The following is a 23134-nucleotide window of genomic DNA, read 5'->3' on the forward strand; positions in this document are numbered from 1 at the left end:
ACAGCTGCAAAACTGTAGGCTTCTCCGTCCCTTTCTGGCCCCCCCGAAGGGCCGCCCAGGCCCAGGGTGACCCCTGCCCTCCCTTCCCAGATCAGCAGCCACAAGGGGGGGGGATCCTCATTTGCTAGGTGGATGTTGGGGGAGGGTGTGCCCTGCTGCAGTGGTGGCACATGTTACGAGGATGCACCCACGTCTATGCATGTCAGCAGCCACTTGTGCAGATCCAGACAGTTGTCTGTGTACACACACGTGTCATACATGTGCGTGCTCCAAGTGGTGAGAAGGTGGGACAGATTTCTGCTGCTGCGTGACTTTGGACCTTCTTATCTGGAAAATGGAGAGTGTTGTACCAGAGCATCTCAGAGGGCCCTCTCAGCCCGAACATTCACTGTTTCTTCACATAGGGCTATGGCTGCTTAAAAAAGTCAGGGCAGAAAAAAAAAAAAAATCAGCCGAACCAGTTGTGATGTTGGCTGTCGACACTTTAGATGTTTAGGTTTGGAGATTCAATTTTCAAAAGGCCAGTTACTTGGCATCATGTAACATCTGTTCATTTTCCAAGTAGTGGTCTCAGACTGACACCGAGACTGCGGCAGGAATGTGTTTGTCTCTTTGCTCTGGTTGTGTGTTTACACATGTGTGAGGGCATCTCTGGGTGCATGTTAAATAAGGTGTATCTTCTGCCCTCCAGGAGCTCAGTCTAGCAAGGGAGAGAAACATGGAAAAAAAAATTACAATACGATGTGACAATAGTAGTATACACCTACTATGCTGTGGGAGTAGAGAAGAAAGACTAATTAATTCTGCCCAGGGGTGAAACTGTCTGGGACAGTCTCACAAGCACTCCACAGCTAGTGAGTTTTACCTTCCCCTTCCTACTTCCAAACTATTCTTTCTGTTCTCCTCGCCTCCCTTTCTCTCAGGAAGTCTAAGAAGATGTCTTCAGCACCTGGAAAGGACTGGCCAGGTGGGGTGGCATACTAAGATCCATAGGGCCCACTGGGATCCAACCTGACCTGTATCCCTTTCAGCCACAGGCCAAGAGAGGCTCAAGCGGGGCTAGCTGAGGCTGCCTGTGGCACTGGTGTAGCTCATCTGGGCATGAAGTTGGAGGCCAAGAGAACTGAGAATTCAGTCCTTCCTGCCTGGCCAAGGGGTGTGCAGAAAGGGAGGAGAGATCATGCAAAAATACATGCCCTTTGCGTTTTCTGCCGCGCAATGGGCCGCATCAGGCATCCCCCTCTCCCTTGTCCAGTTCCCCTGCTGAACCGCAGTGCCCGTTTATGAGATGGTTGCTGAGGATAATGGGGCAGCCTTTGTGGAGAGGGCAGGTTAGAGCGAAGCTATCTAGCAGAGGGAGAGGAGACAGTAACTGGACCAGGTTCCACCCTCTGCCCTACCTGCCCAAGAGATGGCCGTAGGAGGCTAAGCTCCAGCCCTCCACCTCCACCCAATCTAGTGTCTTTCTCCCTCTCAGCGGGCAGAAGGTGAACACCCTAGGGGCCTACCACCCCATCGGGCCGGCAGGGAGCACTCCCTTCCTCCTCCCACCCCTCAGAGATGCTACGGCGAAGGGAACCCTGGGAGTGTGTCTTGAATGACCCCCAAACACATCTGGATTTTTGGAGTTCAGGCCAGCCCCCGAAACGGACCCCAGGGGAGTGCGCCAGAGGGAGGGGGCGGGGGAAGGAAGAGGCAGCGCGGAGTTAAGGGCCTGCCGTTTAGGACTCCCGGCCCCACGACTAGGACAGTCCCAAACTTCCTGTTTCTTCCGGCCGCTCTGACCCCGGGGCTGCAGCTCCGAGATAGCTCGGGGCTTGGAAGTGCATGCTGGGTAAGCGCAGACGGACGGAGTAGGCGAGCAGCTTGCTGTCGCCGCGGCGCCGGGCCGGTGTGGGCGCGCGCTCGGCTTCCTTCCCCGGCGGTCACGCTTTGCATGTGGGATGGGCAGCGGGCAGGTGGCAGGGAGGCCCCCACGCCGAGGGCCCGGGGCGGAGCCTTCGCCCGGGCGGGGGCGGGGGTGGAGGGGGAAGGGGGAGGGGGCGGCCCTAGGGGCGGGGGTGTGGGCCGGGAGTTTCTGCATTTTCAAGGGAAGCAGAGTTGCCTTCGTCGGAGGCCGAAGTTCGAGCAGACCTCGCGGCGCGGAGTGCAGGAAATCCTGGAGGGGCAGCGCAGCCTGCTCGGCCCCGGCCGGCCCCGAGTTCTCGCGACCCCCTGAAGCCCTAAGGGGATCGTTTAGGAGGAGTAGAAAGAAGCCCTTCTTTGCACAGCGGGGAGAAAACTTAACGGAACTGTTGACCCCCATCCCAAATGCGGACCACACTGAGCATTTAAAAAAAAAAATAGTGCAGGCAAATGCTCGGCTCCGGAGAGAAGCTAAGGCGATCTCAATCATTGACGGGTGGAGGTCGGGACAGACAACCGATCCCTCAGTGTCTCCGTCCTCAAGATGGACCGCATGGGGCGGGAGGGGCTGAAGCAGGCGACACCTGACTGCTGTTCTTGAGGTGCCTTCTCCCCAACAACCCGCTTTCCTCCCCCGGCGTTGCTCCCGCTTTAGAATGGTGGGGGAGAAGAGGGGCTGTGGAAAGACGGTTAGATACATAAAGAAGATTAAGTCAGAATAGAAGGTTAACCTTCACCTCTACTCTCACCTTCCTTTGGGGCCCGCACCCCTTGTGGGCAACGCGCATCTCCCACTCCCACCCCCTCTGGATTTTCTCCACTCTCCCCAGCTCTGCCAGATGTCTGCATGCATCTGGAAGACGCAGTTATGATCTCACTCTGGGGTCGATGTTTCATATAGGACCAGGCAAGGTGGGAAGTAGGGCACACAGGACACTGTCACAGGGGCCCACTTCACACATTATGGCTCCCATTTTGAAGATGAAGAAACTGAGGCAGCCCAGAGAGCTTAAACATTTGCTGAGCTCACACAGGGAGTTAGTAATAGAGGTTAAAACACAGCTTGGAGATGGTGGGGGGGGTTGATGCTTAAAACTCATTAAGCAATCACACCCCCCACTAAGTCTCTCCAGACTCCCTTCCCACTACTAGATGAATACTACCTTAGCAGTCTTCTCTTATCCTCCCTCTGATGGGACACCAAGTCAGAGTTCTTTGATTATGTTTCTTTCACCCATGCTCAACTAGGAGTACCTCAATGATAGAGACAGGGTCTTATTTTTTTTTTTAAGATTTTGTTTATTTTTTTGACAGAGAGAGACACAGTAGAGAAAGGGAACACAAGCAGGGAGAGTGGGAGAGGGAGAACAGGCTTCCCACGGAGTAGGGAGCCAGATGCAGGGCTCCATCCCAGGACACTGGGATCATGACCTAAGCTGAAGGCAGACGCTTAATGGCTGAGCCACCCAGGTGCCCCTGGAGATAGGGTCTTAATACTTATTATGTTCTCTCATTGCCTAGTAAAGTGTCTGGCATACAGAATGTATTCAATAAGTATTTCTTTACTGAACAACAGAATTCAGGAGTCCAGGGATGCCTGGGTGGCTCGGTCCTTAAGCATCTGCCTTTGGCTCTGGTCATGATCCCAGTGTCCTGGGATCGAGTCCTGCAGCACCTCCCCCCCACATTGGGCTCCCTGTTCAGCCTGCTTCTCCCTCTCCCACTCCCCCTGCTCATATTCCCTCTTTATCTCTCTCTCTGTCGAATAAATAAATAAAATCTTAAAAAAAAAAAAGAAATCAGGAGTCCAGAATCTGGCCCTTTTCAAGTCAAAGTGCTCCTTATCCACTCATCCACTTACACACCTGGCTTAGAAGTACCCCTTTAGGGACAAGATATTTCTATTACTACATATGGCTGGTGCTTGATTCTGCACTTAGAGGGGCTTTCAAAAGTAGGCACAGAAGGTGAAGGGCCATCTTGGGCTGGCTGGTTAGTTCACCCAGCCGGGGGCAGCCTCAAGCTGCCCAGTTACAAATCTGTTATGTATGTTATATTCGGTGCCCTGGTGCCCTCCTCCAGAACCAAAATATAGCAGGCAGTGCAAACATTTATGCAAATGAACCAAAAGCTCTGCTGCTTTCAAAAATAAGTGATGGAGCCCATATCAGTAGTTGCAGTGTGTCTTGGCAGGGTTTAGAAGGGGCCTTGCCCGCCGCTTGCTATTTCTCTCTTGGGAAGCCGGGCACAGTGAGAAGCAGTGTCCCCTACCCCTGTCGTTTCCCCCTCCCTTCCAAAACTACAAACAGCCACAAACCACATGGCCCACAAGAAACAGAGATTTGTGGCCTTTGGAACCTCCCAGGGCAGGGGTCAGTCAGGAGGTCAACGGGGGTGTAGGCATCGCACAGTCCAGAGTCATTACTCTAATGCCCTCTGGGAGAGTTTCGAATCAATGGGCCTATTTGTCCTCCCTCCAGGGAGGACTGGGGGTAGGGCAGTGGGGGTCCATTATCAAGCCCACCCCCACCCCCCATAAGACTGCTTCCAAGAAGCTCACTCTTGGGCTGGCATCCTGCAAATCTCACCATTACCCAAGAAAGACAGAAACCGGAAGTGGGATGATTTCTATGGGGATGATCAGATAGGATGGGTCCTTCGGGTTCTGTTAGAAATCTAGGATCTAGACTTTTATTTGGGAGGCTGGAGCATTTACGAAGCCAGCAGGATGACTTTGGGCCCCCGTTGACCCACTTTTTGGTTAAGTAGCCAATTTCAGCAAGGTTGTGCCCTGGCCCATGATTGTCCTTGTTCCTTCTGGGAGAGTTTTAAAGTCACTCCTTGTGGGAAAAGAGATGGAATAGTCTAGTGGTTAAGGGCCTGGGCTTGTACATTGGCCAGACCTGGATTCCAAACCCATCTCTGCCACTAACCAGGTGTGTGGCCTCTTCAAGTTACCTTCTCTGAGCCTTAGTGTCCTTATCTGTTAAACTGGGATAATTATAGTGCCTCCCACCTGAGACTGTTACTGGGATTATATATGATGCGTACTATGTACTTGGCACTTTGTAGGTGCTCAATAAATTGTAGATGTGGTAACCATTCTTGCTAGGTTTTATTGCCCGCAAGTACTGTTCTTGGTGCCAGTCAAACCTGGGGTATTTCTCAGCTCAAGTCCCTCCCTAAAATCCTGGAAAGATAGGATTCCTTCTGGCACCCATCCTCTCCCAACATTTGGGTAATTTGTTATTGGGGCTAGCCTAGGATATGCCTAAGGCACAGCTGGTGTGGCTCTGGCCACAAGCACTATCCTCTAAGGGGATTTAGTTTTATTGACTGGAATGGTTTTAGGTGGTCATTTGGGGGGCTCAGGGCAACTGTCTCTCCATGGGGTCTAACATGCATACTTGGGGTATCTAGGGCCAGGACAGTACCATGGCTCTTGCCACCAGCTAAGTGTTCTTCTACAATGAGTCAGCTTTGAAAATGTCTGGTCTGATATGCTTGATAACTTCCATCTTAAATGGCTTTTGTTTAAAATTTTACCCTGGTGTGGAATGAGAGTTTTCACGTTTAATTCCAAATTTTGGCAGTGGGGGTTGGTTGGATGGGGAGCAGTCGTGCTGGGATAAGTACTAAGGGCTAAGCAAGGTGGGCAAGGAAACGCGATCTATTTCTGCCAGAAGTTCAGGAAGATGCAGGTCCAGCTCTGCTTTTACCTGGCACTTTCATCACACTTTGAGATTCATCCGTTTTTATTGAGTTTGTATTGTAAAGAGTTTGTCTCTCCCATGAAACTCAAGCTCCCTTAGGTTGCAGACCTTGTCACCCGCCACATACCAGGAACCTTCCGACGGCTGGGCCGAGCCTCCCCCTCCCACCCCCCCACTTAGCTGCCCGTTCCCCAGCCTAGGAACAGAGAGAGCTGCCTCGCATCCTCTGAGCTTCTCCCCGATCCGTGACCAGTGCATTCCTTGGTATTCCAGATGCCCCGGAGGCTCAGCACCCGCAGCAGAGAGATTGGCGCGAACAAGGCCGGGAAAGGATGGTGCAGGGGTGGGGGGGCGGCGAAAAGGGGTGAACTCCCGGGACCTCTGGCTGGAGAGAGGAAGGGAGAGCTGCACTCGCCCCCGGAGGGAGGGGGCCTCGTGGGGAGAGCTGCAGTAGGGTGCCCCCGAGTCTGTCTCGGCCCTTTTGTCTGTCCCCCGCGCCGAAGCCCCCCTCCCCAAAGAGGGCTGGCAGCAGGAGAGGAGGGAGGCCCGGCGCAGGGCGGGGGGGGGGGCGGAGGGAGAGGGAGGGAGCACTATGGGGGCTGGGAGAGGCTGGAGGGGTGGAGGGCCAGAGGCCCTGCGGAGAGAAGCGGCCGGAGCTGCCCGAGAAGGCGAGGAGGAAAAAGCGGAGGAAGGAAACCCATCCTGCCCCCAACACCCGAGTGTCTCCTGTTACCAACCGAAAGGTGCAGCCTCAGGAAGAGGTGATCGGAGCCGTTGAGAGCAGGCAGTCACGTGAACCGAAGAGGGAGAGAGAGAGCGAGAGAGAGCGAGAGAGCTCCGGAGAGCCAGCGCGAGAGAAAGCCGACAGACAGACCGACCGACAGACAAAGAGCCCGAAAGGGAGGCCGGCGGGGACCACGAGAGAAAAGAGGAGCGGGAGGGAGAAGGGCGGCGCGCCCAGTCCTTCCCCTCCCTTTCCGTCTCCTCCCCAGCCTCAACTCTCTGATCACACACTTGGGGGGCCTAGTGACTGAATGGGGACAGGAGAACCTGTCCTCCTGCCAAAGGGGCCCCTTGTTGCTCCGCTGTCTCACTGCCCCTGCAGATAGGTTTGAGGCTTCCTCACTCCTGGAAAGACAAAATCAGCTATCACTAGGCCTGGTAAATACTCCTTTCTAGCTTGCAAAAGAAGGACAACTCCCTGTTATCCACAGGAGCTCTCCCAGGGTCCTGGGAACCTGGAATCTCCCAGACCATAGAGATGCCCCAACCTCTGAGTCCATGAGTCCATCCCATTGGGCAAGAACAAATGAGGCAAGGGCTAGGAGCCCACTGAGTCAAGCACTGTGCTAGGTCCAGGGGGCTGCTGAGATGAACAACATCGGAAAGGCCGTGGCCTCCCTTCACGAAGCTTCTCCTTTCCAGGGAGAGGAGGTCACAGACAGAAATGACTAACTGTGAAAGGGGCTCTACCCAATGCCAGGAAAGTGCTAGAGGGAGTATGGAAGGAAGAGAAAGGACTGAAGAACTCCAAGGCCTCTTGGAGGAAGTAGGATTTGAATGAGGCCTTGAGGGCTGAGGAGAGCTCTGGATTCTGGGGGATATGGGTGCAGGTGGAGGGCTTATTCTGAGCGGAAGGGCTGGGCCCTGGCCAGTTCCTTCTGGTAAAGGTAAATCTACTGTTTTAAAACAAATTGAATTGTAAACATCACTATTTTTCTTTAATTGCAGACCCTCCTGCTGGCCTCTTGTTGGTGCTGATTACTGGGAATTGGCTATAATTTTCCAAAGTGCTACCAGTTCAATGAAAACTTTCCTCACTCCACTTTTTGCATTGGGAAAGCTCAGGCCAGGAGGAAATGAAGTCATTATCTTGTCCCCTGTTCCCCTGTCCCACAGAGATCGGAGGTGGCCACCCACTTGGTGAGTAGAGAACAGGGGCACCCAGAGGTTTGCCTTAGCCTTGCCCTTTCCTCTCATCATGTGCTTGGCCTCATCGGGTGGAGTCACTAAGCAGGGATTCTAAATCCAGGTTCCAAGTACCGGTAAGCAGGTCAGGTATTCTTTGGCCATTCTGGTCCTTTCTTCTTGGCATATTAATCATGTGAATTCCTTTATCTGTTATCCTTTTTAGCTTGCAAAACACAGTCAACTTCCTGTTATCTACAGGGCTTTCCAGGGGTGCGCTAAGATTCCAGCATCTCCCTGACCTTAAACCTCTTTCCCCTCCAGCTTGCTAGGAGCTGGGGCCTAAGAAACAAAGGGGTATTTCAGTGTTCAGCGTGGGGAGGGACCTGGTAGCAATAAGCCTTGGATAGCAGGCCCAGTACATGGAGTTCCCAAGGCTAGGGATATCACTTGAGATACGGCTGGCCAGCTGGCTAAGTTGCTCAAAGCAAGGGGACCCAAGCCTCACAGGAAAACTTTCAGCCTAATGGTACTCTTCTCAACATTCTAATGAAAGGGCTGAATCCTCCCCAAGCAGCCTGTACATACAAGGCTTAACATCATCACCGTTAACTTGTTCATGACTGGTTCTCATGTATTCCTTCATTCAGTCTTTTATCTCACAGACATCTATCTGTTCAGCACCACTGTGTACCCCTCTGTGCTCAGAACCCGGGACTTAGTCCCTCCCCACCATTAGCTCCTGCTCTGCTGAGAAAGAGATCACAGGTTCTATGGAGCAAGAGAGAAGGCTACCCTTTGTTCCTAATCCGGGAAGGGTTAATTAGATGAAGAAAGGGACGGTTGGGAAAAGGTAGAAAAATGACATGTTCATTGTCACATTTTGGAAAATAGAGAATTTAATCAATAATTTTTAACGATGCCACTTCTGAGCTGTGTGGATTTTAGCAAGATGGCCTCTGGGAGCCTCAGTTCTCCCTGCTGTAAATTGCCACCCAGGGCTGCTGTGCAAAAGCGTGTGATAATTTAAGTAAGTTAAATGCCAAGACGGAACCTGGTACATAAGAGGCTCTTCGTATTTAGCAGGTAGTAGCGTTACGTAGCTACCGTCCAAAAGAATCAAATGCTGCTAGCATTTTGGGTACATTTCCCTCCCGTTTTTTAAATGCATTTTTCCATGCAGTTTGTGGTTCAACTCAGGTTACCATTTTATAGCTCGCCTCTTTAGTTTTACTTGAAGTTATAACAAGAATTTCCCCCATGTTATCACAAAGGGTCCCTGAAAACATCATCTTAGTGGTCATGTCCATTGTTTAGATTCTGGTCCCTTTCTAAAAGCTCCCAGGTTATATGTCAGTTATATTTCAATAAAGCTGGAAAACAAAGAAGGAGAGCTTTCCAGCCTGCTCTCTCCTTTATCCTTTACTCGTCACCACCCTAGCCAGGCCAGGCCTTTACTGAAGACAGTTATGGAACATGTTTCCCACCCCCACTCCCATTCAGATCCAGTTATTTCTTGAGACATTGATTGGGATTGGTCCTTTCATTTGGGCATTTCTGCCCTATCATACACTCCTGAGACAAGACAGTCTCAGACCTTGAGGTACCCTGTTGTAACTGGATACAACCACTGCCTTGGAGGACTCCTGCTCTCTCCTTTCTTTTTTTTTTTATAATTTTATTTTATTTATTTGACAGACCAAGATCACAAGTAGGCAGAGAGGCAGAGAGAGAGAGAGAGAGGGAGGAGGAAGCAGGCTCCCTGCAGAGCAGAGAGCCCTACGTGGGGCTCGATCCCAGGACATTGAGATCATAACCTGAGCCAAAGGCAGAGGCTTTAACCCACTGAGCCACCCAGGCGCCCCCTGCTCTCTCCTTTCAACATCATTGCCTCTCCCCACTCCCCAGCCTGCCTCGACTGGATGTTCCTCGAGGACTCTCTGGATGCCAGTCCCGTTTCCACCTTTGCAGCCAGAGAGGGCACCTCCACTACCCTACAAACTCAGTTTTGATGTCACCAAGAAAGTAGGCCAGAAGGCAAGCAATGTTGCCACTGGCAGGCTTCTGGAGAGCTGAATCAAGCTCTCCTGTGTCAGGAGGAAGGTTAATAGGTCCTTTCTCACCTCAGTCTTGCCCCAGGTGAGAATGAGAATTACAGAATAGGGAGCCAGGGAGGGGATGGGCTGAGAATGGGTGTTTGTCTTGCGCCATTTCTTTTTCTCATTAGGTAAATCACTGTAGCCTTTTTGAGTTTCTCCAAAGTGGAACGGAACTTGTCAAATAGATGGCATGGCTTGCTGCAGGGAGACCCAAAGCCAGCAGACGTCTCCCAACACAGTCTTCCAGCTTTTAAGGCAGGGACATCATTACCTGTCCGGAGGGTTCCGTATTGAGCAGGCAGCCTGGGGTCCTAGAACATGACACTTTTCTTGGAGGGAAGAGAATAGAAAACCGTCTGGGGTTCTAGGAGAGGTGTGGGATTCTAGTCAATAGGACAGTCCCAAGGGCAAGAGCTCACTCAATAGAGAATGTCACCCATTTCAAATCAGTGGGGGAAAGAATTGGTTATTTAATTAATGATTTGTGGCTATCTGATGATTTGGAGTGTGGTGGGGGAAGTTAGCACCTCATGCCATCCACCAAAGTAAATTCCAGAGTTAAATCTTGGTAACTTGATCAGTCAGGTTCTTGGTTGCAAACCACAGAAACCAATAGTAACTGAAGCAGAAAAGGATTTTGTTGGAAGGCTATTGGAGATTTCACTGTGAGTGGAAACAGAAAGAACCAGCCTCAGGAAAAGGGTAGGAAACAAGGGAAGCAGGCACAGTCAGGATCATGCCACAGCACAGGCAACCTTGCTCAGGATGTCAGAAGTGTGTGGTCCCCTCCAGTGACTTGCTGTTGCCCTTCTAGAGGCCAGGCTGCCAAGACCTTCAGGAATAATTACTGCTCTCCCCTTCAGTGCTGTATGCTGAAGTACCAAAGTCCAAAGGGAGAGAGAGCATCTGACTGGCAGACCCTGGGCCACATCCCCATTACCTTAGCTGTCAGTGGATAGGGAGAGGGAATATGTATTTACCTTCCTTGTCTCTCGAGATTTGTTTCAAATCATCAGGGTGTTTGGAAACTGAGCAACCAAAACCAAAAGTGAATGATTACAGTCGCTAGTGTTTCTTGAGCACTAGCTGTGTGCTAGGTGTTGGGCTGATTGCCTTACATATATTGTTTAATTTAATCCTGAAAACAACCCTGCAAGTTGGAAACTATTATTTATGCCCACTTTATAGAGGAGGAATCTGAAGATGCCCTTGGTCACACAGCTAGTAAGTAAGGGATGGAGCTGAGGTATGGTCCCAGAGTGGGAATTTGTGTTTATGCACTATGCTCCAGATTGGTCAAGAATGGCCAAAAAAAAAAAAAAAAAAAAAAAAAAGATAAAACATAAGACCATAAGCAGCCTAGAAGAAATTAGGTGAATGAATATTCCTTTGATCCAGAGTGTAGGGAAAGTCTTTCTAGGCATAGAGATAAACCAAGAAACAATAAAGGACACAAAAATATACTTTTGGCCATGTAAAAATGTAAAACTTCTGCATTTTAATCCCCTTCACCCACTTCTCCTACCCCTCACTCCCCTTACCCCTTACACCTCTAGCAACTATTTATCTGTTCTCTGTATCTATGAGCTTGTTTTGTTTTTAGATTCAACATGTAAGAGAGATTTTGTCTTTCCCTGTCTAGCTTGAGGAAAAATATCTTCTGTATTTTAAAAATGATAATGCCACAAGCACAATTAGAAGGGCTAAAGTCAAGGAGTACTTGAAATATATGACAAAATTGTGGTAGCTTTGAGATATAAAGAAGTTTTACAAATCTACAAGAGAGGGTCGCCTGGGTGGTTCAGTCCTTAAGCATTTGCCTTCAACTCAGGTCATGATCCCGTGGTCCTGAGATGGAGCCCCACATGAGCCCCACAGCATGCTCCCTGCTCGGAGAGAAGCTTGCTTTTCCCTCTCCCACTCCCCCTGCTGTGTTCCCTCTCTCACCATTCTCTCTCTCTCTCTCTCTCTGTCAAATAAATAAATAAATAAATAAATAAAATCTTTTTTAAAATCTACAAGAGAAAGACCAACATCTCATTAGAAAACCAGGCAAAGGACAGGAATTGGCAATTCACAAAACAAGAAATATCAATGGCATCGAACTAGGAAAAATATTCAGTATTACAGAAGCACAAATCACATATTGAGATACATTTTTTAAAAAATAATCTCTACATCTCACATGGAGCTCAAACTCACTACCCCGAGATCAAGAGTGGCATGCCCTACGGACTGAGCCAGCCAGGTGCCCCTCGACATGCACTTTTTTGCTCATCAAGGTGACAAATATATATATATATATATATATTTAAACACCAGTTTTTAAAAAGATTATTTATTTACTTGACAGACAGAGATCACAAGTAGGCAGAGAGGCAGGCAGAGAGAGAGGGGGAAGCAGGCTCCCGGAAGAGCAGAGAGCCTGATGCAGGGCTCGATCCCAGGACCCCGGGATCATGACCTGAGCTGAAGGCAGAGGCTGTAACCCACTGAGCCACCCAGGCGTCCCATATATGTATATATTTTTATTTGTTTTAATCATATTTATTTATTTATTTATTTAGAGCTCTCTGCCCAGCAGGGAGCCTGCTTCTCTCTCTCTCTGCCTACCCCTCTGACTACTTGTGGTCTCTCTGTCAAATAAATAAATTAAATCTTTAAAAAAATTATTTATTTAAATAATATTCTGTCAGTTTAGGGACTCAACTTTATTGAGGGATATTTAGCTACATCCACTTAAACGGTACAGTTGAATCAGGTTTGACATATATATCCCCCCATAAAAGCAGTACCACAATCAAGATACAGGACATTTCCATCACCCCCAAAACTATGCTCATTCCCCTGTATAGTCCATGTCTTCTTCCACCTCTGACCCCAGGTAACCAATGATCTGCTTTCTGTTATTATGGTTTCATTAGTATCTTCTGCAAGTTTATATAATAGGGTTATGTGCTGCGTAATATTTCGGTCTGCTTTCTCTCACTTAGCATCACGCTTTCGAGATTCACCCATGTCGTTGCGTGTATCAGTAGTTTGTTCCTTTCCATAACTGAGGGATGTTCTGTTGTAATGAATACACCATGTTTAAAAATTCATTCACCTGGTGATCATCATTTGGGTTGGTTTCCAGTTTGTGGTGACTGGTATACTGTGAATAAAGCTGGTATGAGTATTCTGCTGGGTGTGTAAACTAGCAAGATCTTTTAATAAGTCAGTTCGGGGGGCGCCTGGGTGGCTCAGTGGGTTAAGCCTCTGCCTTCTGCTCCGGTCATCATCCCAGAGTCCTGGGATCGAGCCCCGCGTCGGGCTCTCTGCTTAGCAGGGAGCCTGCTTCCCCCTCCCTCTATCTGCCTCTCTGCTACTTGTGATCTCTGTCTCTCTCTGTCAAATAAATAAATAAAATCTTTAAAAAAAATAAAATAAGTCAGTTCGGTACTGTGTTTCAAAATATTTAAAATACATATACTAAAATTACATAAGGTCCAGGATCTGCTTCAAAAATAATCCATTGGTGGGAAGAAAAGGGTAAGGGTGGAGGTGGAACAAGATTAACCACTGGTTGATAATTATTGAAACTAGGAGTCGGGGGTTTGTCATACTATTTTATTTTTGTACATGTTTGAAAGGTTCCATCATAAAATTTTAATATGTATACATCTTGATCCAGTTGTTCCTAAAATCAGATATGCACAAAGGATGTTCACAAGGAATTATATTTATAATAATGCAAATGGGAAAACAACCTAAACACCCAACAAAAGATAGGGTAAATAAGTTATGACACACTCATTGGATGGAATGATAGTATGGTGTCTCTAAAAATCACGTTTTCAAAAAACAGTTACTGACATTAAAAAATGCAATGTACATTTTATATGAAAAATGCAAGTTACAGATCAGTTATACACAGTATGCTTCCATGTTTATTTAAAATATATAATAAATATAAATAAAATACTGGAATGTTAATGATGGTAAGTTATGTGGTGGGATTACAAATGATTTTTTATGAACTTTATAGTTTCCTGTATCTTCCAAATTTCTACAATGGGCATGGGATACTTTGATAATATTTTTAATGGAGGAAAGGCAGTATTTCATTTATTTTTGGTACTTTGCGTGTTTTCAGATTCTTTTCCCTTGCATTGTCTTATTTTTAACACTACAAGATCAATAGAACAACTTTTTTAATATTCCCACAGACCCGAAGTAGCATATTCTCAGAACTAGATGGAACCCTGGAGATTAAAACTGATTCCTCCATTGTTTAGATGAAGCAGTTGAGGATCAAAGAGAGGAAGTGACTTGCTTGACACCAGGCCCACTCTAGGGACCTTACACTGCCTCTCAGAACAAGGTATCCCAGTTAATCTCAGTTTCTGACAGGCACAGGACATTCTTAAATATGATGCCTCAGAGATGAGACAACTGCTCTGACTTCTAATACTGGTTCTAACCCTGACCACAGGCTGAACCCTCTCCCAGTTTAATCCAGGCCCCCATGGAGGCCCTAACTTCACACATAGACCAATCTCTCCAACCCTGGCCAGAACCTGAATTCTGATCTGTGTTGTACATTGAGCCTTTTTCTCCACTCCATCCTCACATCCTCCATCATACAACCCTGTATGTTCTAAAGGGGGATGGGAAGAATATTTGTGAATCAGTATAACCTCCTTACATGAAGAGTCAAGGGAGGCAAGGGCAAGGGCAAGTCAATGGCACCAACGGAGGGTGCTCAGAGCTAGCGTTCTGACTTAGGGAGAGTCTGGCTTCTCTTGAGAACAGCTCTCTCACTAGTCCATGCAGCTATCTGAGGCTCTCAACCAGTTGGCTCAAAAGGGCAATACCCAGGGCTTTTCCCTGGGTCCCCAAGTTAGCCCAGGGGAGGGAGTGGCCCTGCCTTGGGCTGTTCTTAGAAAGGCCTTTGGGAAACAGGGGCAGGGCTCAGGGGTGGGGAGGAATTGAGAGGGGCTGGAGAGGTGCCAGAAAATATGGGGAGGGGGGAAGAAGATGAGACCCCGGGCATTTAGTCTAGACCATTTTAAGGGCCAGGACACTGCTCACCACCACCCCAGCTTAGGCTGGGAGAAGGGAGCTCAACTTTTGCCTCTCAGTCCTCCCAGGCCTGGCAGGAGTGACTATCCCAACTCAAACACCACTCAAAGATTAAGGTGAGCACTCAATGCCCTGCAGTTTGCTAAGTGGAAAGAATTCCTTTGGTGGCGTAAGGTGGCCTCATCTCACGGTCTGTAGGACATTGTCCTCCAACATTTCCCTGCTCAGTGCTCCTGAAATCTGGAAAGTGGGCTGTGTCTTTCTAGCTGTAATTGTGTGTGTGGCAGAGGTTGTTTTTGTTTTGTTTTGTTTGTGGGGTTGTTTTTTGTTTGTTTTGCAGGAAGGAGGTAAGGAAATGGAGCTGGGGGAGGTGAAGTAGATACAGGGGAGGGAAGTGGAAGGTAGTGTTGCAGGCATCAACATGCCTAATAGATTTTGCTTTCCTTCCCACAAATGCTGAGGAAAAAAGACCTGCAAAGCTGGAGAGTAGCTTCAGGGTGAATTTTCTGTGGTTTAAGGCTTTTCAGACCCCAGTTAGCCCTCTACCCACCTGGGCAAATGAAAGACAAGAAGGAAAAATATACAAAGGAGAGATCAAGGTAAACACGGGAATCTCCTTTTTGCCTCATGATCTTTGTAGAGAAGATGCCAGTGGCAGCAAAGCTGGAAACCCAAGCAGCAACATGGAGGAAGCAAGAGGACCATGGGAAGAAAAAGGAAGCATACCACATGTCTTCCTTGAAAGACTTTCCTTTATTTCTCTGTAGCTGAAACCCTGAGCTCAGAGGGCTTAAAGTGTGGTCAAGGAAACAGCTTACAAGAAACAACCAGAGAACAAGGTGGGAGACCAGAGCATGGAGATTCAGGTAAAAAAAAAAATCAGACTAGATGGAAAAGTTGATGAATGGTGTTCAGAATCAGGGAAGACTTCTGGGAGGAGGTGAGTATTGAAACTTGACTTAGAGAATTTCAGTGTGGAGAATGGTGGAGAGGGTAGCCCTGGCTGGAGGAACACCATGAAGCCATCTATGTGGGGTGGGGGGTTGTGCAGAAGAACAAAGGCTGCAAAGAGCAATGTTTGTTGAGGGAGGCAGCCTGGTTGTAGAGGAGGGTGCTGGTACAAGGTCATTGTGGAGATCTGAAGAGAATGTACTGCACTGGTGGGAGCGAGGAAAGAGACTTTGTTTCCCTTTTGAGAAGGACGGGGGCTGGAGGGGCCCACTGATTGTGGGGGAGGCTTCCCCAATTCCCTCAACCCCTGGGCGCTATACACACACACACACACACACACACACACACACACACAGGGCTCGGCCTTCTGCTCCCTTGTACTTCCCCCTTCATGCTTGCAGGGCTAAAGGGCGACTTCTAAAATGAGCAGACTGATCCCACAGATAAAACTCAGTGTATTATTTTACAATCCTACTGTGAACATGCGGCTCTCTGCGTGGGTGTGCGTGCGTGTGTGCACGCATACTACTCTGGAAGGGCACACACAAAGCATGTCTTGTACTCTGTAAAACGGAAGCAGAGCAGGTGGCTGCCCGCTTGGCACCCTTTGAGGGAGGCTGCATGGCAAAGCAAGAATGGCACAGGACTTGGATTCAAATCCTAGCTCTGTCACTGCCCATCTGGGGGACCCTTCACCTCTCTGAGCCTCATTGCCTCATCTGTCCAATGGGGATCACTGTACCTGCCCCATAAGGTTGTGCTGAGGGTGAAATGAGATCAACTGTAAAGCACCCGGCTCATAATAGGTACTGAAGAAGGGACAACTTTTTAATGGGAGTTGCCCACTCCCCCAGCCCATGTCATCCCCAGGAGCCTGCCCTGGGAGCCTGAATTCCCATTTCCCAACAAGTCCCAGCTCCTTTGTTGAAAGTGCTGTTCAAGGCAGGGCTAGGCACTGTGGGTGTGGGAGGGGGCCACAAACATGAAGTGGAAAAACATGTGGCAAAACCTTGACAGTTGTGGAATCCAGGTGTGGGGGTTCATTACATGATCCATTTCTTTGTGTAGCTTGGAAATTGGAAGAAACTATAAGAGAAAGCAGAAGCACTCCTTGGCCAAGAAGGTTACATTTATCTCAGAGGAGAGAAGCAAGCCAGCAACTAATTTTTATGTCTGGCCAAACCGGCAAGGATGTCCTGGAAGCCGACTAGAAGGTGCCAGCGCACCCCTGGTGGAGAGAAAGGTGACCTCACCTGCAGCTCGGGTGGGCCACTTCCTGGAGGCAGGGGCATGGTTCAACCCATCCTTTGAGAAAGAGGGGGGCTTTGCAGAGAATGGGGGGCTGGTTATAGTGGTCCAGGCTCAGAGGACAGACAGGTGCCAGCCACACAGACCTTGGACAGAAAGTGACTGGTGTGCTTTGAGAGCTGCAGTCCATTTGGGCGTGGCAGGAGAGAGAACACATTTTAACCCCTTAGCCCTCACTAAGCAGGTGTGGAGAGGGCTTCATGGATGAAGTTAACCTGCTCTCTGCTGGTTAAGTGCAGGGCCAGGAAGGGGACTGTTTCAGGGCTCAGCTGAGAGATGTCGGTGGTGGAGAATGGAACTTGAGAATGAACCTCTTTGTGGGGGGTGTTGGGAGGGGCACCGCAGGTGCAGAACTGCAGAGGAGAGGGCCTAGTGGGGTCTGGTTAGTCCGATCAGGGGCCTGAGTTCAAGACAGAACTTACAAGCAGGCAAAATAGAGCATGATGGACAAAGAAGGGTGGAAGTTTTCTCCAGCCCAAGCCACCTCAGCCTATGGAAGGCCCAGAAAGCCCCCATGGTCCGTTTTCATTCTTTTCTAGGCACCCTGAGGATTTTTTTTTTCCAGGTTAAAGAGGCCACTATGTTGTTACAGGCCCCAGGGAAGAGGTGGCATGTGAAGCCACTGTTAACTCTTTCCCTGTGGGGAGAAGCTTATCCACACTAGGACTTACCAGTCCTCCAGGGGGAGAGCAAGACTCTGAACAGGAAGGGATGAGGGGAGAGGGGAGTGTCAGTGAAAGAGAACAGGGCTGGCAAGCGAATAGCAAGAGTCCATTTGGCTGAGGACCGACCCTCTTGGCAGGTGGTGGGGAAGGCAGTGGGCTTCAAAAGGAGAGGGTGGGGCAAGGAAGCAAAAACCAACCACTTTGTCCAGGTCAAGGTACTCTCTTGGGAGTCCTGTGTACCCCTCTCTGCCTTCCTTCTTCCTCACTCTGACCCCTCTGAATATGTGATTCCCACCTGTGTCCACACACAACAGGAAAGAGGCAGTCAAGAACACCCCAGAATATTCTTTACAGGACAGGTCTGGCAGGCTGGGGAAGGGTGCCCAGGATGCTGCCAGGCTGCTCTTCACCTGCAAGGACCAGCTTAACCCAAGCTTCTCAGATAGGTGTCAGGAGAGAAGGCCCCAGAATCCAGCAACTCTGGCACAGGACAGTGGGCCTTAAGAGCTGGGGCTAATCCTAGGTTAAAGGCATGGCCTTACGAAGTTGGAATTAACCAACCAAAAGCATCCCTTTGCCAGGTGTGTTTGGGAGGGTGTGGAGACACCAGGAGTCCCACTGAGAGTCCACATTCACCTTTCTTGGCTCATATCTAGCAAGTCATTTGCTTTTCATCTTTATTGCTGATGGTTTTTGAATGTCTACCATTTACTAGGTACTTTGTCGTTATCAATAACACTTAATAGGCGTGGAACACTTACGATGAACTTGATTTGTAGTCTCTTGGTTCATCCACACAACAGCCCCGCAATGCAGGTACTGCTGGTGTCCCCCATTGTACAGAATGAGAAACAGAAGGCCACACAGCGAACAACTGGTAGAGGCAGGATTCAAACTCAGATCTTATTAGCTCGCAAACCCACATACTGGGTGTTTCAGCTGCCTACTCCACAGTCTCCAGCGTGCTTTGCTGCCTCGCTCCTCACCAGCTCACAATTAGTAGATTAGTCATGTGTTGACACTTCTAGTCTCAGTCTAATGGCTTGTTTATTTAACTGATGGATGCTGCTCCCCATTTGAGGCCATTAGCATTTAAACAAAACAAAACAAAACAAAACAAAACTGTTGAGCCTGGCAAAGTGACACTGTGTTTACTGTTTTTCTCCCAGTGTTAATTGTGAGCATTTTCCAAATATGTATTTTGATGTCCTAACGGTCCCTAAAGAGAACCACCCAGATTTTAGTAATCTCATGCAGCTCTAGTCCCACTCCCCTTAATGTCCTCGGTGAGGGGGACAAATGGCCCAGGGAACCAGTCTTGGCTAGGAAGAGGAAGAGGAATGGTGACAGTCCTATTCTGAATAATGAGGAGGCAGAGAGGCTGGGCTGGGCCAGCAACTCTGTTCTTGGGGGCTAAGCCCTGGAGCACCCCCCCTTCCACGCTTGGGGAGGGAATTTCCTATTTCTTTCCAGGACAATAAGAACATCTGTGCCAAGGCAGAGGAGGAGGCCGGGCGCTCCGAGGCATCTCTGCCCGAGTCTCTTGACACTGTCCGATTGTTACTGTTTCAGTTTCTGCTTGGATCACTGACCATGTCCATTTAGAGCAGGCTGGCTTGGGTGAAGACAGTGTAGGGCTGAGTAAAGACAGAGAGGACCTGTCTGCCTGGGGGACAGGCTATGAGGTGGGCAGGGAGCTGGAATAACTCTCAAAGTGACCAGGTTACAAATGAGGCACTGCAAAGTACAGGGTGAATCTTGCATCCATAAATGGGAGGAAGGGGTACTTCCACTGCCCCTCCTCCCCCCGAGTGAACTGCTGTTGATGGTGTCCAGTTGTTTGCAGCCTCCTGCCTCAGACAGATTGGGGTTTAGCCTGGCCTTGAGGGAAATGGATGAGAGAACTACAGGTTTGATCCTTATATGGGACAGTTTGTTTCACACAGAAAAAAACTGGCTACTTCCTTCCTTCCAGATCCAGTTGCAAACTGATGGGAGTGAAAGTGGAGAGTTTATGGCTCCCTGCAAACCCATTCCTGGTACTAGAAGGTCACATCATGCCATATGTCCTGATCGTGAATGCGACAGGATCTGGCCCCAGCAAATCAGTCTCAGATTGGGAGTGAGCTGAGGCAGGTCCTTAGTTTCTTCCTCACTCAGGACAACCAGCTCTGGAACTGGGAGTTCTGGGGACCAGGAGGAGGTAAGCATCTGCCTCCTGCATAATTAGCTCCACCAGTCAAAAAACATTCATGGCCCATCTCTTTGGGCATCATGCTGTGCCTGGCACGAGCTAATAATCCCTACCCCGTCCTGGCCCTCCCAAGTTTACAACCTTAGGGCACACAATAACGACACAGATCCCAAAGGCAGCGGTTAACAAACACATACATTTGTCCGCCAGTCACAAGGGATCCATTGATTGAACCACAGCGACTAACAGGGCCCCCTTCAAAGAGCTTCTAGTCTGGTGGGTAAATATGTAAGACTAAGCGAGGGCCCAGAAGAGGTTCAGCAGAGAAACATGGTCAACGTGGGCATCATCGAACACACATTTCTTTAAAGTGCCTATTGGCACATGGCTGGGTTTTCTGCCTACCCGAGCGGTGTCCCCAACCCCGGACTGAGGGTTTATGCCAGTCCTCCACGCGGGTCAGTACAAAGGCCCAGAGGTAACATCTGTCTGTGCGGCGTGATAGGGAGACCTGGGCCTGGTGGCGAGGGCCCAGATACTTGGCGCGGGCTCGCCTTTTCTGCCTGGGTGGCCAGGCGGGCGTGTCACCGGCCCTCGCCCCGTTGGGCCTCACAGTCCGCAGTTGAGGTCCCTTGCGGAATTATCGGGAGAGCCCCCTCGCCCCCAACCCCGTCCCTCAGGCCTCGAGTCCCAGGTAAGCTCTTAGCGCCTTGGTGACACAGGTTTGGGGAGGGAGTCGGGAGCACGCTCGCGTAAAACCATCCCGGGGCGGTCGGCTCCCGGCATCTCCCCGCGCGCTCCAGCCAGGCCTGGGCTGCGGGAGGCGCCGCGGCCGGCCCATAGCCGAAACACTTCCGACGGGCGCCTGCGTTCCGGGCGGCTTCCGCGGGCTGGGCTGGGCAGGGGCGACCCAGCCCGGTTTTGCGTTCCCGGGTCGTTCACCCGCCCGCGAAGTGCCCGTGGCCCCGGTGCGCCGAGGCTCCCCCGAGGGCGGGCGGCGTGCAGCTCCGGGACCGGCCGCTGCAGGGCCTGGGCGGGCGAACCAGCGAGCGAGGCGGGGCGGAGGGAGCGCGTGTGCGGCGGATAGCGCGCGGAAGCGCGAGCCGCCGGCCCGGGAAGGGAGGGTCGGGTAGCGGCGGCGGCGGCGGGAGGAGCGATCCCGGAGCCCGGGAGGTCTGCCCGGCCGGCGGGCCGGAGCCGCGCGGGGCGGGGGTGGGGGGGCGGAGCACGGAAGGCGGAGAGGGGGCCGCGGGAGGGAGGGGGCCGGCGGGGCGCGGCCAGGGGGCGGGGCGCTGGGACCCGGGGAAGATAAGAGCGTGTTCGTAGAGAGAGAGGGCGGGAGTGAGGGAGGGGCGGGGGACTTAGAGACCAAAGAGGAGACAAAAGGACGGGGTGGGTGGGAGGGGCATACACAAGCGGGGATAGGGGAGGGGCGCCGGGGGACGCCTCGGAGGGAGGGGTATGAGTGTATGGGGGGGTATGGTGTGGGAGGGACTTAGAGAGGGACGTGAAGGGACAACATAAGAAGGGAGTGCGGGGGTACGGAGAAAGGGAGGGGGTGGGCCAGGAGTGCTCCACCACGCTGGCCACGAAGGGGAGGGGAGGCCGCGAAGGGGAGGCCGTTGGGAGGAACGGCCACACGCAGGGAGGGGGATCCTGGGGATGGACAGTCCTCTGGGAAGGGGGGCCGGGGCTTCGGCAGGCTCGGGAGGGGAGTGCTGCGGGAACCCGAGGGTGGAGGCGGATGGGCGTGTGTGGAGCGCCGAGGGCAGGGATTTAACAATACTGATCGGGATGACCAAAAGACCACGGTGGGGACCCGCACAGACGGGACGGGGCTCTTATAGCAGGACGAAAACTGCCCAGGGGAAAGTGGGACCTACGAGGCCTGAAGAAGGGTGGCGGGGGCGGCCTCGGGCTCGGCAGGAAGGCGCCACCACCGCCCTCTGCCCGTCCCCAGCGTGCCCCGCCCCGTCCGGGGGCCCTAAGGGCAGCGGCCTGGGCCTTGGGGGAGCCGAGCCAGGGCGGTACCATTCGGAACAGAGAGGGGGGCTTGGGGGGGAAGGGAGGAGCCAGGGGTCAGAACCCTGTTGGGGGCGGGGGGGCCACACCCTGGGAAAAAGGCTTGGGCACATCCAGAATGGACCAATCAGCGAGCAAGGCCAGGGTGGCGTCAAGGGGCAGCTTTGGCCAATGGGAAGGGAGAACACTTCGGAGGTTCGGAGGAAGAAAAGAAAAAAAAAGCTCCGCGAAACAACAATCGAATCCGTTTGGGGGCTTGAAAGGCTGGGAGTGGGCGTCGTTTATAGCACGTTCCAGCGCCTGCCCTCCCTTTTGAAGGATGGGGTCGTTTGCATCACTCCTGGGCTGCGGGGAGCACACGGAGCTGAGGAGGGTCCCGGGAAAGTAGATGAAGATTGGCCATTTACTGGGGGCACTTGATTGGGCGCTTCAATTTGGGGGGGTGGGTGGGTCGGACAGAGGTGGCAGCTTTGTGCACAGAAGAGTGAGGATAAGGTTATGGTCTCTTAAACGGAGCCACGAGTGGGCACAGGTCCCCCATCCCCCCACTGGTTACTTAAGTGTCAACCAGCAAGTAGATGGATGATGATCTCAAACCAATGGAGAACTTAAAAATACACCCTGGGCTCTAAACACAACACACTCATTTCCCTTTCCAGCCCCGGGCTGGCTCTTGAGAGGATTGCAGTGGTACCATCCGGAGTTTCATAGAAATTTATGGTGTGCCTTTTGGCTTTGGAGTTTAGTCTCGGTTCCTAGTGCCTACTCAGTCAGTACTGTGTAGCCCTGGATCACTACTCTTCATTCTTCCACCTGTAGTTACTAGTAGTTACTAGTTACCTTTGAGGTCTAAACATTGTGGAAGGGACCTGGAGAGTGATGTGCTTGGAAACCAGGGCCACACCGATTTGGGGAGGGCTGCAAAAGACAACTCTGTGGGGTTGCAGAGCCTTTGGCCCAGGGATTCCAAATGTCTGTGAAGTTCCTCAAACTGTACGTAAAATAGTGTGCATGTATGTGCAGTTTTCTGGGGAGGGTTCATTAACTCCCATCAAATTCTCAGAGGGCTCTGTAGACACACAAATGAACACAAAATGAACCCACATCTTGGACTAAAAGGGCCAGGGAGTATAGCACAGTAATGGTTACGTCCTTATGAAGTCTTAAGAAGTCTCTCCTTGTTAGAAATCTCGGGTGCAGGGGCTCTTTCCATATAGATACATATTTGCCAACCAAAGACAGGCAGGTTCTTCAGAGCTGAGAAGCCCCGGGGAACTGCCACAGAGCAGTTGGACTCGAGTGCTG

This window comes from Lontra canadensis, unplaced genomic scaffold, assembly GCF_010015895.1.
Source record: "Lontra canadensis isolate GAN:19392208 unplaced genomic scaffold, GSC_riverotter_1.0 scaffold437, whole genome shotgun sequence".
In the NCBI taxonomy this organism is placed as follows: Eukaryota; Metazoa; Chordata; class Mammalia; order Carnivora; family Mustelidae; genus Lontra; species Lontra canadensis.